Source organism: Oncorhynchus gorbuscha, linkage group LG09 (assembly GCF_021184085.1).
Source record: "Oncorhynchus gorbuscha isolate QuinsamMale2020 ecotype Even-year linkage group LG09, OgorEven_v1.0, whole genome shotgun sequence".
Lineage (NCBI taxonomy): Eukaryota > Metazoa > Chordata > Actinopteri > Salmoniformes > Salmonidae > Oncorhynchus > Oncorhynchus gorbuscha.
The window spans coordinates 32,889,792-32,906,683 of record NC_060181.1 but is presented as its reverse complement, the minus strand read 5'-3'; the positions used below and the strand labels follow the sequence as shown (position 1 = coordinate 32,906,683).

The 16,892-nt window shown below is 44.9% G+C and overlaps 1 protein-coding gene across 8 annotated transcripts in view; it reads right to left on the bottom strand.

The window, feature by feature from the left end:
- The window catches only part of LOC124043411 (protein Jumonji-like), a 109,390-nt gene that overhangs the window by 37,342 nt on the left and 55,156 nt on the right, over positions 1-16,892 (bottom strand). The gene's annotated exons all lie outside the window — the stretch shown is intronic.

Sequence of the window (16,892 nt, the reverse complement as noted above, 5' to 3'; positions counted from 1 at the left end):
TTCTCTGTCTATCCATCGCCCTCTCTGAGATCCACAGGGCCTTTCAGATCTCTTTTTCTGCTCGTCTCTCCTCTCCGTCTCTCCTCTCTTCGGATTCCACGAGGGGGGGGGCAGGCTGACAGGATGGAATACTAAGAGCAGCTTGTCTGGTGGACCTGGTCAGACCTCTTCATCTCTTATCTCACCCACGCAGCCATTTCATTTCACAATCATTTCATCATCTCTTTGTCTCAGGGATGTTTGATGCCAGATACACGCCTGTCTTACAATAAACAGAAAAGGACAACGCCGCGGTCATACTGCCTCCCCGTATACCGCCACGCTGTTTGAAATCATCTCCCATTCAATCGGATGCTTGTTAGGAGATTTCAGGCCTGCTAGGCGGGTTGACAGGCACAGACAGCATCACTAATCAATTGAGACCACAGCCGCTTGCTCCAGACAGATTGTGACTACCCGGGTGATTGTCTCATCGCGCTACATGTAGGGGAATGCTTCATGATATCTTAGTGATTTCTTCATGTTTTAAAATGTTTAAATATTGCAAATCATGCCCTGAAACACCCACAATGCATTTTGGTTCCATCAAGCCCCCACAACCTACAACATTCCAATTCCACTTGAATCACGAAGCAATACGCAGCCTATAACCCCAACCAAATACTAAATTACTCCCCCACTAACTGTAAGCACCAGCTGTCCGACCAGGTTACGTATCACTGCACAGCCCATCTGTTAGTAGTCCATCCATCTACCTCATCCCCATACTGTTATTTATTTTTGCTCCCCAGTATCTCTACTTGCACTCATCTTCTGCACATCTAGTGTTTAATTGCTATATTGTAATTATTTTGCCACTATGGCCTATATACAGACTTTTTCTATTGTATTATTGACTGTACGTTAGTTTATTCCATGTGTAACTCTGTTGTTTGTGTCGCACTGCTTTGCCTTGGCCAGGTCGCAGTTGTGAATGAGAACTTGTTCTCAACTAGCCTACCTAGTTAAATAAAAAGGTGATATAAAAAATAAATACCTTGAACACGGTATTTGAGAAGAGAAGAGATTGCATCGACACACACACACACGCACACACACGCGCACGGTTCAGTGACTGAATAATCTGCCCGGTTCCTGATAGAAGCCATTGTTCAAGAAGGATTCTGTATTGGATGAGTAGGTGCATCAGTATGATAACCAATCTGTTCATGCTTTAGATCAGCCAGTGAAGAGAAAAACAAAAAAAAGGTTCAGTTTCTGGTCCCCCTGAAAGGACCAATGGCTGCTGCAGGTCACACCTGAGCAGGACTTGTGACAGGTGTCAGACGGCTGGTTTCGCCAGCCCATCATTATGTTGTGGATGGAACTATCAGTTTCACTGCCAGACTGGTAAAACATGAGCTGTCTAAACAGCCTGGCTCTGGCGGTCCTATAGCCGGCAGGGCGCTACTGTGCATCATGGAGACTAGTGCAGATTAGAGATGCAGAATGCATTAGTTACAGTGGCTCCCTGACACTACAGCTCATTGAAGGGAGAACCAACACTACATCTCCCAGAGTGCAGTTCCAACACAACAACTTACTTCGGGTAGAACCATCACTACAACTCCCTTAGAACATGGATGAGGGGTATTTAATGACTGCCTCCCAGACAGTAACAGGATAAAAACATCTATTTCAATAAACCCTTTCAGAAATAGCATCCTTCAGCTTTCATAGGAATAGAACCAGAAATAAATAGGAGCCCTTTACCTTTAACTTGACAGGGTTGTTAAAGGGTCAGTTAGAAACGTAAGTTGTCCCAGTAAAACGATGAGAACTGCAATAGGTAAAGATGGGCCAGTAAAACTATGAGAAGTGCCATGCCCCTAACATCCTGTCTAGACAGACCTGAGCCCCAATGAGCACTGTGGCTGAACCACAAGACTAACCTTTCCCCAGGGGGACAAAGTACAGACCATCTACAGTCAGAATGTCATGGCACCAAGTACCCACAATGCCAGATGGACACAAACAGCAGACACACCGACAGCAGACACACCAACAGACACCAAGCCTGTCAAACCCAGAGCCTCTCTGCAGAAAGGTCTCGCTGACGCACAAACTTGTCAACACTGTCACTTAGAGCTGCTTATTGAGGTCCTTTCGTATTTACCCGGTATTCCTTCTATAGGTGTCTAAAGGCACGCTAGGTTCTAAAGTTCAGAAAGGCTGTTCATTACCACCAAGCACCACTTAATCCTGACTCGGGCGCATTACCAAGGCAGCTAGTCTAAGGGAGGGAGAGCGCGGAGAGAGAGCATTGGCGGCGCATGCATACAGAGGAGGAGGAAGAATTACTGCAGGATGTCCCATTCATCCAAGGCTAATCTTCCTCATCTTCCTCTTCCTCCCACTCCTCGCTCTTCAAAGCTGCCGTTCCTCTGATGTTACATGTGTCTCTACTCTGTATCATTGATTAGCTGTCAGAGAGGGTTCCCCAGAGCCGGTCACGGCAACACTGCCTGGGTTCCCCAGAGCCGGTCACGGCAACACTGCCTGGGTTCCCCAGAGCCGGTCACGGCAACACTGCCTGGGTTCCCCAGAGCCGGTCACGGCAACACTGCCTGGGTTCCCCCGGCTAAATGAGGTTCTAAACCACTCCAGATGGTCCTAATAAACTCTAGCAACAGACACTGCAGCGCTCAGCAGCTGGAGAGGAGACAAGACTGTACTGTCAGACACTCATGCAGGAAAGACCGAGAGAGAGATAGGAAATACCTAGTCAGTTGCCCAACAATGCATTCAACCGAAACGTGTCTCCCGTATTTAACCCAACCCCTCAGAGAGAGGTGCAGGGGGCTGCCTTAAAAATCGACACACCCGGGGAAGAGTTGTTGTTCAGGGTTAACTTCCTTGCTCAAGGGCAGAAAGGCATATTTTTCCACCTTGCCAGCTTGGGGATTCGAACCAGCGACCTTTTGTTTACTGGTCCAATGCTCTGAACCACCGCCCCAGAAAGACTGAGTAAAGCCAAGGCAGGTCAGCAATAGTCAGTTAAGCTGCAGTAATGGTTCTTGCGCCCTTGTTTAAAAGTATTGATCGGCATCACACTAACACAGCCATGAGAGGAGTGTGTAGCTGATAAACCCCCCAGGCTTTAGTATCCAGGTGAAACTACAGCCACAAGCTTTGTGGCCAACATCTCTCCTCACAGCAGCACCATTCCACTGGAACATCAGCACCACGCCCATGGCTGTCAATACAAACATTAAGCCTGGAGGACCCAAATGACTGGGATTCTAAAGCAGGGTTAGTGGAAACCACACTCAGGGAGAGAGCCACTCTGGCTAATGTGTTTATTGCTTTTCTGTCTGAGTGTTGAGCACCTGGAGGAGAGACGGCCTTGAATGCAGCTGACTGACCTGGTGACCCCCGCGTCTTGAAGTCTAAATCTCTTGAATTTCATCTAAGGGTCCATTAAATTATTCTAAGGCGCAATAGTTGTAACTATAGCATTGTCTGGAATGTGCCGATGCAGAATAACCTTGATAGTCCTGCGTGATGCAGGTCCATGCTGCCGGGTGGTGTTTATTCTATTCACAATTTAGACTCCTGTTAGACATTGACACTGACGCTCCATATTAAAACACGAGCCCTCTATTCAGACAACTCGATTGAGATGTGTGCTGCTTTCAGCTTCCTGGACACAATGGCTCTGGTAGTCATAGACACAGGCTAAATACTGAGGGAATATCAACGAGTTTGAGAACTCCGCATTGAACTGTATCTGAGGGAATATAAAAAAAATACCCAGGGATTTAAAGAGATGGATGTGGGAGTTAAAACGTAATCTTCACAATAGATCAACCTACATTGGCCTCAATAAACATGATATGGCTACAGGGCACATATGTCTAGTATTACGAATGTACTGTATAAATACACACCTTTATAAAACACTGACACATTGACCGACATTTTAAACAAGACGAAAGCACAGCAGTGGTGAACACATTTCTCTTATGGATGTGAAACAGGGAGTGTTGGTGAACATTCCAATGTAAGTCATCACAGACTAACAAATGTATTGGCCCAGGGTTGTGTGATGTGTACACACGGTTGTGTGATGTGTACACACGGTTGTGTAATGTGTACACACGGTTGTGTAATGTGTACACACGGTTGTGTAATGTGTACACACGGTTGTGTAATGTGTACACACGGTTGTGTAATGTGTACACACGGTTGTGTAATGTGTACACACGGTTGTGTAATGTGTACACACTGCACACGGTTGTGTAATGTGTACACACTGCACACGGTTGTGTAATGTGTACACACGGTTGTGTAATGTGTACACACGGTTGTGTAATGTGTACACACGGTTGTGTAATGTGTACACACGGTTGTGTAATGTGTACACACGGTTGTGTAATGTGTACACACGGTTGTGTAATGTGTACACACGGTTGTGTGATGTGTACACACGGTTGTGTAATGTGTACACACGGTTGTGTGATGTGTACACACGGTTGTGTGATGTGTACACACGGTTGTGTAATGTGTACACACGGTTGTGTAATGTGTACACACGGTTGTGTAATGTGTACACACGGTTGTGTAATGTGTACACACGGTTGTGTGATGTGTACACACGGTTGTGTAATGTGTACACAGGGTTGTGTAATGTGTACACAGGGTTGTGTAATGTAATGTGTACACGCGGTTGTGTAATGTGTACACACGGTTGTGTAATGTAATGTGTACACACGGTTGTGTAATGTGTACACACGGTTGTGTGATGTGTACACACGGTTGTGTGATGTGTACACACGGTTGTGTAATGTGTACACACGGTTGTGTAATGTGTACACACGGTTGTGTAATGTGTACACAAGGCTTAAATGACTCCGACACGATGATCTTCACACCTAATCCACTTTGCACATAATTTCCTTAAAAGCAACCTAAGCCCACGTGCTGCATAATGCATGAACTGTGGGAAGAGGAGAGGTTCAAACCTGTCCTGTGTGCACTATTGCACTTTAGTATACTACCATGTTACTGTGTCCACCACTGTTCATTAGTACACTACCATGTTACTGTGTCCACCACTGTTCATTAGTATACTACCATGTTACTGTGTCCACCACTGTTCATTAGTATACTACCATGTTACTGTGTCCACCACTGTTCATTAGTATACTACCATGTTACTGTGTCCACCACTGTTCATTAGTATACTACCATGTTACTGTGTCCACCACTGTTCATTAGTATACTACCATGTTACTGTGTCCACCACTGTTCATTAGTATACTACCATGTTACTGTGTCCACCACTGTTCATTAGTACACTACCATGTTACTGTGTCCACTATTGTTCATTATTATACTACCAGTGTACTGGGACCATTCTCTATGCTTAGAGCAGTGAGCTGATGAACTGTGTATTAAGTCGGAGCTGGACAACGTCACCTTATCTCCTCGCCTCAGCGGGTCGAACGCTTTACCGGACTGACCCTAGCCTCTGACCTTTAACCCCAGAGCTTGGCGGCCATTTTAAATCAAGCTAAGCCACGTCAATATTCAGGCTCAGAGAAAGACTGCGCTGTGGTTGTTATCACCAAAGACATCACTTTAAAATCAGGACCAGGTCAGAAGACACCTAGGACAATATCCATGACATCACATGCGCTCTGATTGGTTCTGGAACATGGGCAATGCCACGCAGTCCAAATTTGATCATGATAGAACAAACAGCTCTCCAGCACTGCTGTATAGTTTGTTGCGATGGTGCAGTTTTATTCCTTTGATACGCCTACTGTCTTCAGTGAATACATGCAGCTTGCAGAGAATAGAGAAACTGGAACAAATAATGTGCATAGCAAAGCCTTGCTCCATCTCAGATCTCACCTACTGTGTTCACTAGGGGGTGGCAGGGTATACAATATCATAATGGGCGATAACACACTCCTCTGCAGACAGTATTGTGATCGAGTTTATTCAGACCACTCTGTGAGAGTGTGTAGTTGATTATTAATATCCCTAAGGCTGCCATCTTTATAGAGGCTTGGTAAAGTGGTTTAGAGAGCAGGAGACATAGCGAGAGAGGAGTTAAAAAGGAATTATAAAATTAGTCTCAGTGACAAAGAGGTTGTTGACTTCGGAACCAAATGTGAATAATAACTTAAATGGGAGAGGGAGAGAGAAAGACAACAACAAAAAACACTGGAACACACATGCACTGTGGGTAACAACAGTAAGAGCAGTAACAGTGCAGGGTAACTGAAGATGGTTCAGCCAATCCTCTGTGACTTAGTGTGATACGGTTTTTGTGACTGGCCATCTTATGCTACAGTAACTAGCTACACAGGGTTAGATAGCTCACCTGCCTGTCAGATCCATTGGATATACCGACAGTTTAAACTGCCCTGAGTCGTTACAACACTATAGTAGGCATGACACAGCCCGTGACTCATCAAGAGACGTCCTATATAGCTAAACACTTCACATGTGACTTTACAGCTCATCAATAGTACCATTTTACAACTCGTCAATAGTACTACTATGGGTGGATTTTAGAAATGGTGGGATTCCTTAAGAGGGCAACATATAATCATTCACATATGGCACCACTGATTATACACTGAACAAAAACATGTGTGAAGTGTTGGACCCCTGTTTCATGAGGTGAAATAAAAGACCACAAAAATGTTCCACACATACAATAAAACATTTCTCAGACTGTGCACAAATGTGTACATCCCTTTTATTGAGCATTTCTCCTTTGCAAAGATAATCCAGCCACCTGACAGGTGTGGCATATCAATAAGATAATGATTGAACAGCATGACCACTACACAGGTGCACCTTGCACTGGGGACAATAAAAGGCCACTAAAATGTGCAGTTATCACAACACGATGGCACAGATGTCTCAAGTTGAGGGAGCATGCAATTGGCATGCTTACTGCAGGAATGTGCACCAGAGCTGTTGCCGGAGAATTGTTCATTTCTCTACCATAAGCCACAACGTCATTTTAGAGAATTTAGCAGTACCTCCAACCTGTCTAACAACCGCAGATCATGTGTAACCACGCCAACCCAGGACCTCTACATCCGGCTTCTTCAAGTGCTGGATCGTCTGAGACCAACTTACCCGACAGCTGATAAAATGGTTTGGGCAGACAACCGAAGGATGTTGTCCTCACCAGGGTCTTGACCTGACTGCATTTTGGCGTTGTAAATGCTCACCTTCGATGGCCACTGGCATGCTGGAGAAGTGTGCTCTTCACTGATGAATCTGAGTTTCTGCATACTCGCCAGAAATGTCTCCCATTGAGCAAGTTTGGGATGCTCTGGATTGACATGTACAACAGTGTTCCTGATCCCGCCAATATCCAGCAACTTCGCACAACCATTGAAGAGGAATGGGACAACATTCCACAATCAACAGCCTGATCAACTCTATGGTCAGTTGTGTCACTCTGCATGAGGCAAATGGTGATCACACCAGATACTGACCGTTTCTGATTTCTTTTAAAAAGGCATCCATGATCAACAGATACAGATCTGTATTCCCGGTCATGTAAAATCCATAGACTAGGGCCTAGAGCATTCATTTCAATTGACTCATTGATTTCCTTATATGAACTGTAATGCAGTAAAATATTTGAAATTGTTGCATGTTGCATTTATATTTTGTTAACCTTTTTGGGATAGGGGACAGCATTTTCACTTTTGGATGAATAACGTGCCCAGAGAGAACTGCCTCCTACTCTATCCCAGATGCTAATATATGCATATTATTAGTAGTATTGGATAGAGAACACTGAAGTTTCTAAAACTGTTTGAATGATGTCTGAGTATAATAACAGAACTCATATGGCAGGCGAAAACCTGAGAAAAATCCAACAAGGAAGAGGGAAATCTGAGGTTTGTAGTTTTTCACATTGAGATATGGATGAGGTTGCACTTCCTAGGGCTTCCACTAGATCTCAACCGTATTTTTTAACTTGAATAAGGATTATACTAAAGTAGGGGCTCATGAGACCTGTTTGAATCAGTGGTCTGGCATAGTGCCTCAGTCTCATGACACGCGCTCCCGACAGAGTTACCTCCCATTCCAGTGATTTTTCTGAAGACAAAGAATTCCATGCTGTCACAGTTACCAGCCCTTTCAAGCTTAACATCCTTATCATTTATCGCCCTCCAGGTTCCCTCGGAGAGTTCATCAATGAGCTTGATGCCTTGATAAGCTCCTTTCCTGAGGACGGCTCACCTCTCACAGTTCTGGGCGACTTTAACCTCCCCACGTCTACCTTTGACTCTTTCCTCTCTGCCTCCTTCTTTCCACTCCTCTCCTCTTTTGACCTCACCCTCTCACCTTCCCCCCCTACTCACAAGGCAGGCAATACGCTCGACCTCATCTTTACTAGATGCTGTTCTTCCACTAACCTCATTGCAACTCCCCTCCAAGTCTCCGACCACTACCTTGTATCCTTTTCCCTCTCGCTCTCATCCAACACCTCCCACACTGCCCCTACTCGGATGGTATCGCGCCGTCCCAACCTTTGCTCTCTCTCCCCCGCTACTCTCTCCTCTTCCATCCTATCATCTCTTCCCTCCGCTCAAACCTTCTCCAACCTATCTCCTGATTCTGCCTCCTCAACCCTCCTCTCCTCCCTCTCTGCATCCTTTGACTCTCTATGTCCCCTATCCTCCAGGCCGGCTCGGTCCTCCCTCCCGCTCCGTGGCTCGATGACTCATTGCGAGCTCACAGAACAGGGCTCCGGGCAGCCGAGCGGAAATGGAGGAAAACTCGCCTCCCTGCGGACCTGGCATCCTTTCACTCCCTCCTCTCTACATTTTCCTCCTCTGTCTCTGCTGCTAAAGCCACTTTCTACCACGCTAAATTCCAAGCATCTGCCTCTAACCCTAGGAAGCTCTTTGCCACCTTCTCCTCCCTCCTGAATCCTCCTCCCCTCCCCCCTCCTCCCTCTCTGCAGATGACTTCGTCAACCATTTTTAAAAGAAGGTCGACGACATCCGATCCTCGTTTGCTAAGTCAAACGACACCGCTGGTTCTGCTCACACTGCCTTACCCTGTGCTCTGACCTCTTTCTCCCCTCTCTCTCCAGATGAAATCTCGTGTCTTGTGACGGCCGGCCGCCCAACAACCTGCCCGCTTGACCCTATCCCCTCCTCTCTTCTCCAGACCATTTCCGGAGACCTTCTCCCTTACCTCACCTCGCTCATCAACTCATCCCTGACCGCTGGCTACGTCCCTTCCGTCTTCAAGAGAGCGAGAGTTGCACCCCTTCTGAAAAAACCTACACTCGATCCCTCCGATGTCAACAATTACAGACCAGTGTCCCTTCTTTCTTTTCTCTCCAAAACTCTTGAACGTGCCATCCTTGGCCAGCTCTCCCGCTATCTCTCTCTGAATGACCTTCTTGATCCAAATCAGTCAGGTTTCAAGACTAGTCATTCAACTGAGACTGCTCTCCTCTGTATCACGGAGGCGCTCCGCACTGCTAAAGCTAACTCTCTCTCCTCTGCTCTCATCCTTCTAGATCTATCGGCTGCCTTCGATACTGTGAACCATCAGATCCTCCTCTCCACCCTCTCCGAGTTGGGCATTTCCGGCGCGGCCCATGCTTGGATTGCGTCCTACCTGACAGGCCGCTCCTACCAGGTGGCGTGGCGAGAATCTGTCTCCTCACCACGCGCTCTCACCACTGGTGTCCCCCAGGGCTCTGTTCTTGGCCCTCTCCTATTCTCGCTATACACCAAGTCACTTGGCTCTGTCATAACCTCACATGGTCTCTCCTATCATTGCTATGCAGACGACACACGATTAATCTTCTCCTTTCCCCCTTCTGACGACCAGGTGGCGAATCGCATCTCTGCATGTCTGGCAGACATATCAGTGTGGATGACGGATCACCACCTCAAGCTGAACCTCGGCAAGACGGAGCTGCTCTTCCTCCCGGGGAAGGACTGCCCGTTCCATGATCTCGCCATCACGGTTGACAACTCCATTGTGTCCTCCTCCCAGAGCGCCAAGAACCTTGGCGTGATCCTGGACAACACCCTGTCGTTCTCAACCAACATCAAGGCGGTGGCCCGTTCCTGTAGGTTCATGCTCTACAACATCCGCAGAGTACGACCCTGCCTCACACAGGAAGCGGCGCAGGTCCTAATCCAGGCACTTGTCATCTCCCGTCTGGATTACTGCAACTCGCTGTTGGCTGGGCTCCCTGCCTGTGCCATTAAACCCCTTCAACTCATCCAGAACGCCGCAGCCCGTCTGGTGTTCAACCTTCCCAAGTTCTATCACGTCACCCCGCTCCTCCGTTCTCTCCACTGGCTTCCAGTTGAAGCTCGCATCCGCTACAAGACCATGGTGCTTGCCTACGGAGCTGTGAGGGGAACGGCACCTCAGTACCTCCAGGCTCTGATCAGGCCCTACACCCAAACAAGGGCACTGCGTTCATCCACCTCTGGCCTGCTCGCCTCCCTACCACTGAGGAAGTACAGCTCCCGCTCAGCCCAGTCAAAACTGTTCGCTGCGCTGGCCCCCCAATGGTGGAACAAACTCCCTCACGACGCCAGGACAGCGGAGTCAATCACCACCTTCCGGAGACACCTGAAACCCCACCTCTTTAAGGAATACCTAGGATAGGATAAGTAATCCCTCTCACCCCCCTCTAAGATTTAGATGCACTATTGTAAAGTGACTGTTCCACTGGATGTCATAAGGTGAATGCACCAATTTGTAAGTCGCTCTGGATAAGAGCGTCTGCTAAATGACTTAAATGTAAAATGTAAATGTAACTCTCCGGTTGGAACATTTAACATTAGTTTTATGTTAAAAACATCCTAGCGATTGATTCCATACATCGTTTGACATGTTTCTAAAGGACTGTAACAGAACTTTGAGTTTTTGTCTGGATGAAATGCTCACGCCTCATGAAGATGGATTACTGGGCTGAACACGCTAACAACAAGTGGCTATTTGGACATAAATCAGTCATTGTCGAACTGGGATTCCTGGGAGTGCCTTCTGATGATCATCAAAAGGTAAGTGAATATTTATGGTGTTGTTTCTAACTTTGTTGATTCCAAAATGGCGGATATTTCTCTGGCTGTTTTGGGTTCTGAGCACCGTTCTCAGATTATGCTTTTTCCTTAAAGTTTTTTAAAAATCTGACACAGTGGTTGCATTAAGGAGAAGTCTTATTTTAATTCTGTGAATAAGTATTTCTGCAAAATCACCAGATGGTTTGGAATCAAAACATTACTGCACGTAAGGCGCCAATGTAAACTGAGATTTTTGGATATAAATATGAACAATATCGAACAAAACATACATGCAGTGTGTAACATGATGTTCTATGAAGATCATCAAAGGTTAGTGATTAATTTTATCTATATTTCTGCTTTTTGTGACTCCTATCTTTGGCTAGAAAAATGGCTGTGTGTTTTTTCGACTTGGCGGTGATCTAACAATCATGTTGTGCTTTAGCTGTAAAGCATTGTATTTTTTTTAAATTGGACACGATGGGTAGATTAACAAGATGTTTATCTTTCATTTGCTGTATTGGACTTGTGAACGTTACGTATTTCTAAAAAATAATTTTGAATTTCGCGCGCTGCCTTTTCAGCGGAATGTTGTCGAGGGGTTCCCTGCGCAAGAAAGGTTAAGTGTATATCACTGATATACAGTGCCTTCAGAAGGTATTCACACCCCTTGACTTTTCCACATTTTGTTAAGTTGCAGCCTGCATTCAAAATGGATACAATTGAGATTGTCACTGGCCTACACACAAACAATACCCCATAATGACAAAGTGAAAGTATAGTTTTAGACATTTTTACAAATTAATTTAAAAAATGAAAAATCTAAAATGTTGTGAGTCAATAAGTATTCAAACCCTTTGTTATGGAAACCACAAATAAATTCAGGAGGAAGTATTTTGCTTAAGTCACAAAAGTGATTTACATTATTTTAATGACTACCTTCTCTGTACCCCACACATACAGACAATTGTAAGGTCCCTCAGTCGAGCAGTGAATTTCAAACACAGATTCACATTGAATTTCTCTTTGCGCATGGTAAAGTTATTGATTACATTTTTGATGGTGTATAAACACACCCAGCCACTAAAGATATAGGCGTCCTTCCTAACTCAGTTTCCAGAGAGGAAGGAAACCACTCAGGGATTTCACCACGAGGCCAAGGGAGGCTTTAAAACAGTTTGAGTTTAATGGCTGTGATAGGAGAAAACTGAAGATGGATGCTGATGCTCCAGATACTCAACAAGTCTAAAGAATGCCAGTTGTATTGCTTCTTTACAACCGCACAACTGTTTTCAGCTGCGCTAACATCATTTCATTTTTTTTTTCTAATTAGCAATTAGCCTTTAAAAATTCTAAACTTGGATTAGCTAACACAGGATGCCATTGAAACACAGGAGTGATGGTTGCTGATAATAGGCTTCTGTATGCCTATGTAGATCTTCAATCAAATCATATCTGCAGTTTCCAGCTACACTGGTCATTTACAGCATTAAAACTTCAGGCTCGGTGGGTCCCCCCCACCGGACAGTTTAGCTAACGTAGGCGAATGCGATTAGCATGAAGTTGTAAGTAACAAGAACATTTCCCAGGACATAGACATGTCTGATATTGTCAGACCACTTAAAATTCTTGTTAATCTTACTGCACAGTCCAATTTACTGTAGCGATTCGAGTGAAATAATACCATGCTATTGTTTGAAGAGAGTGCACAGTTTTAAACTTGAAAGGTTATTAATAAACAAAATTGGGCACATTTTGGCAGTCTTGATACAACATTTTGAAACTAAATGCAATGATTCATTGGATCAGTCTAAAACTTTGCTCATACTGCATCTAGTGGCCAAAACCTAAATTGCTCCTGGGCTGGAATAATACATTATGGCCTTTCTCTTGCCTTTCAAAGATGGTACAAAAAAAATATACAAAAAGTTGGTTCTCTTCGTATTATGTTTCACCAGAGCTAATGTTTTATATTCTCCTACATTACTTTCACATTTCTGCAAACTTCAAAGTGTTTCCTTTCAAATTATATCAAGAATATGCATATCCTTGCTTCAGGGCCTGAGCTACAGGCAGTTAAGATTTGGGAATGTCATTTTAGGCGAAAAAATTTTGTACAAAAGGCACGGATCCTTATTAATGTCTACACTGTATTTCTGATCAATGATGTTATTTTAAAATTGACTTTTAAAAATGTATTTAAAAAAGGAGATTTCTAAGTGACCTCAAACTTTTTAATGAATGTACATGAGATATGCATTTCATTTTCGATAAACGCGCTCAAATTTCTAAAAACATGTTTTCACTTTGTCATTGCAGGCTATGTAGATGTGTGTAGATGTGTGAGATGTAGATGTATGAGAAGACAGAAGACAGAAAGAAAGCACATTACTAACTTAGCATTCATTAAAACAAGCAGCTCAATGAGCTCTACTTGGCTTTTGCTACTGAGGAGAACTGGCTTCAATAAAATCACCATAAGATGTGGAGCTCTCCAACTATCGTCACCATGGCTGAACCCTGTGTTTCCTACTTCAGCCTGGGTAGTGTGGCTGGGAACAGGAGAAAAAAATGGAGGGGGGGGGCACATCTTCCATACTTGGCAGGGAAGGGAGGTCCTGGTGCGTGATCTCCCATCTCGGGTTCCTGCGAAGACAAACATCACCCAGATCCCAAACGCCTCCCTTGGACCCACTTCTCCTCAGACATACAGGGACCCTCTCCTGCCCCCCAGGACGCTGCAGCCAAAACCATGCACCTGCGCCTCCCCTCTCCTCTTGTTATTGCATTGCCAGGTGTGAAAGGTCCTGGCAGCTCCTCAGTCAGCCACCCTGTTATAGACTGGCGTGGGCTGCAGATGCCAGGGCCAAGAAGTCGTCCTCCGCACACACACACACCAAAAGGCCTGAGCCATTGCCAAACGCTCTGTAAGCCGGCTGCTCATTAAGAGAGGGAGAGCCTGCTTTTATTTCCTGCATGAGAACTAATGAAAAGCACCCTAGTGAACACAGGCCTGTTGACACTACGCCTGTCTACTTCTCTCCTCCATCTGTCCATCTTGTTCCCTTGCTCTCCTTTTCAGGTTTGCCAGGCCTCAATGACCAGGTCTGCTGGACTATTCACTAACAGGTACTGCAAGATACCACACACACACACACACGAAAATAGGACAGGTGGAGACGGTGGCAGAGGAAACATGCAATGGCTAGCTACACAGAGGGTCTCATAGTGAGAGAGATTACAGAGCCAATCTATGTGCTATGGCTTCTGCAATACAGCATATGTGAATTAATTATTCGCATTTAATGTAGCTGGGAGTGTGTGTGTGTAGCAATGCATTTAATCCACAGTGACTGGTCTGTTACAGGCCGAGGACCTGCCGTTTGAGAGCGAAGCCCTCCCAGTCGCTCTCACCACCCCATCTCCAACAGCCTACCCCAGTATCCTCCAGTCCCTCACCAGTCTCCTTCTGCCCTTCCCGAGGACCAGTCTCCTGTATCTTATTAACTTCTTTGGGGTAGGGGGCAGTATTGGGTAGCATGGATGAAAAACGTGCCCAAATTAAGCCGTCTGCTACTCAGCCGTAAAAGCTAGAATATGCATATAATTAGTACATTTGGATAGAAAACACTGAAGTTTCTAAAACGGTTTGAATGATGTCTGAGTATAACAGAACTCATATGGCAGGAAAAAAACAGAGAAAAAATCCAACCAGGAAGTGGGAAATCTGAGGTTTGTAGTTGTTCAACTCAGCCCCCATTGAAGTACAGGGTAATAAGTTATGTTTCACTTCCCAAGGCGTCCACTAGATGTCAACAGTATTTAGAACCTGTTTTGAGGATTCTACTCTAAAGGAGGGGCTCATAAGGGCTCTTTGAGTGAGTGGTCTGGCAGAGTGCCACAGCCTCGGTCTGGCGCGCTCACGTGAAAGGTAGCTACGTTCCACTTAATTTGTACAGACAAGGAATTGTCCGGTTGGAACATTAAAACTTAATTATGTTAAAAACATCCTAAAGATTGATTCCATACATAGGCTGGCATGTTTCTACGGGCTGTAACAGAACTTTTTGAACTTTTCGTCTGACGTTCGGCACGACCTGAACAAGTTTTTGGATTTGTTTACCAAACGCCCTAACAAAAGAAGATACAGTGGGGCAAAAAAGTATGTAGTCAGCCACCAATTATGCAAGTTCTCCCACTTAAAAAAATGAGGCCTGTAATTTTCATCATAGAAAAAAAAATCCAGAAAAACACATTGTAGGATTTAATGAATTTATTTGCAAATTATGGTGGAAAATAAGTATTTGGTCACCTACAAGCAAGCAAGATTTCTGGCTCTCACAGACCTGTAACAACTTCTTTAAGAGGCTCCTCTGTCCTCCACTCGTTACCTGTATTAATGGCACCGGTTTGAACTTGTTATCAGTATAAAAGACACCTGTCCACAACCTCAGTCACACTCCAAACTCCACTATGGCCAAGACCAAAGAGCTGTCGAAGGACACCAGAAACAAAATTGTAAACCTGCACCAGGCTGGGAAGACTGAATCTGCAATTATTAGGAAATGGAAGACATACAAGACCACTGATAATCTCCCTCGATCTCACCCCATGGGGTCAAAATGATCCCAAGAACGGTGAGCAAAAATCCTAGAACCACACGGGGGGGACCTAGTGAATGACCTGCAGAGAGCTGGGACCAAAGAAACAAAGCCTACTATCGGTAACGCACTACGCCGCCAGGGACTCAAATCCTGCCGTGCCAGACGTGTCCCCCTGCTTAAGCCAGTACATGTCCAGGCCCATCTGAAGTTTGCTGGAGAGCATTTGGATGATCCAGAAGATTGGGAGAATGTCATATGGTCAGATCAAACCAAAATATAATTTTTTGGTAAAAACTCAACTCGTCGTGTTAGGAGGACAAAGAATGAACTTGCACAATTGGTGGCTGACAAATTTTTGCCCCACTGTATATAGACGGTTTTCAGAGTCTTCACCCTGACTTCATCCAATCTCCACACACACACTGTCCTCTCTCTTTACACTAGATCTAAAGAACCCATTAGAGTTCAATCACTTGAATCTCAAAGGGAGAATAAAAGGTATAAGAAGCACATTTATAAGAATGTAAGAAGTACCAATTTTCAATTTCCAAATAACTGTCTTATTCTACTTCCCATGAGAATGAGCCTGAGGGGAGAAACGGAGTGAGAGAAGCTCTTGTGAAGCGGAGTTCTCCCAAGGCCTTTACAGATTACAAATCACTAGTACAAATTACATGGCAACAAGCTAATTGTTGTATTTGAATGCATTAACTTTCTCCTAAATTATTAATTGGAAATGCTCAACACATCTCAACTCCCTAATTAAAAACATTCTGCCTTTTAAGAACGAACACTGGTTAAAGAGCTCCCATTCCTCCAAATCAAACTCGTCTTTACCCTTCACTGTTAATGCTGTCGTGTCCCATTACTGAGAAGAGAATACAGCAGGAATGACGTGAATTAATAAAAGACGGCAGAGGCTTTCATACATTTAAAGGCAGATTTGTTCCCTTTTGCTTTGATAATTCTCGCACACACACACACACACACACACACACACACACACACACACACACACACACACACACACACACACACACACACACACACACACACACACACACACACACACACACACACACACACACACACACACACACACACACACACACACAACACACACACCACAAAACGCAGAGCACTGAATTAACAAATGCTGACATCACCTGGTTCAAAACACCTGACACCAGGCTGTACTGCAGGCCATGAAAAAAAAAGT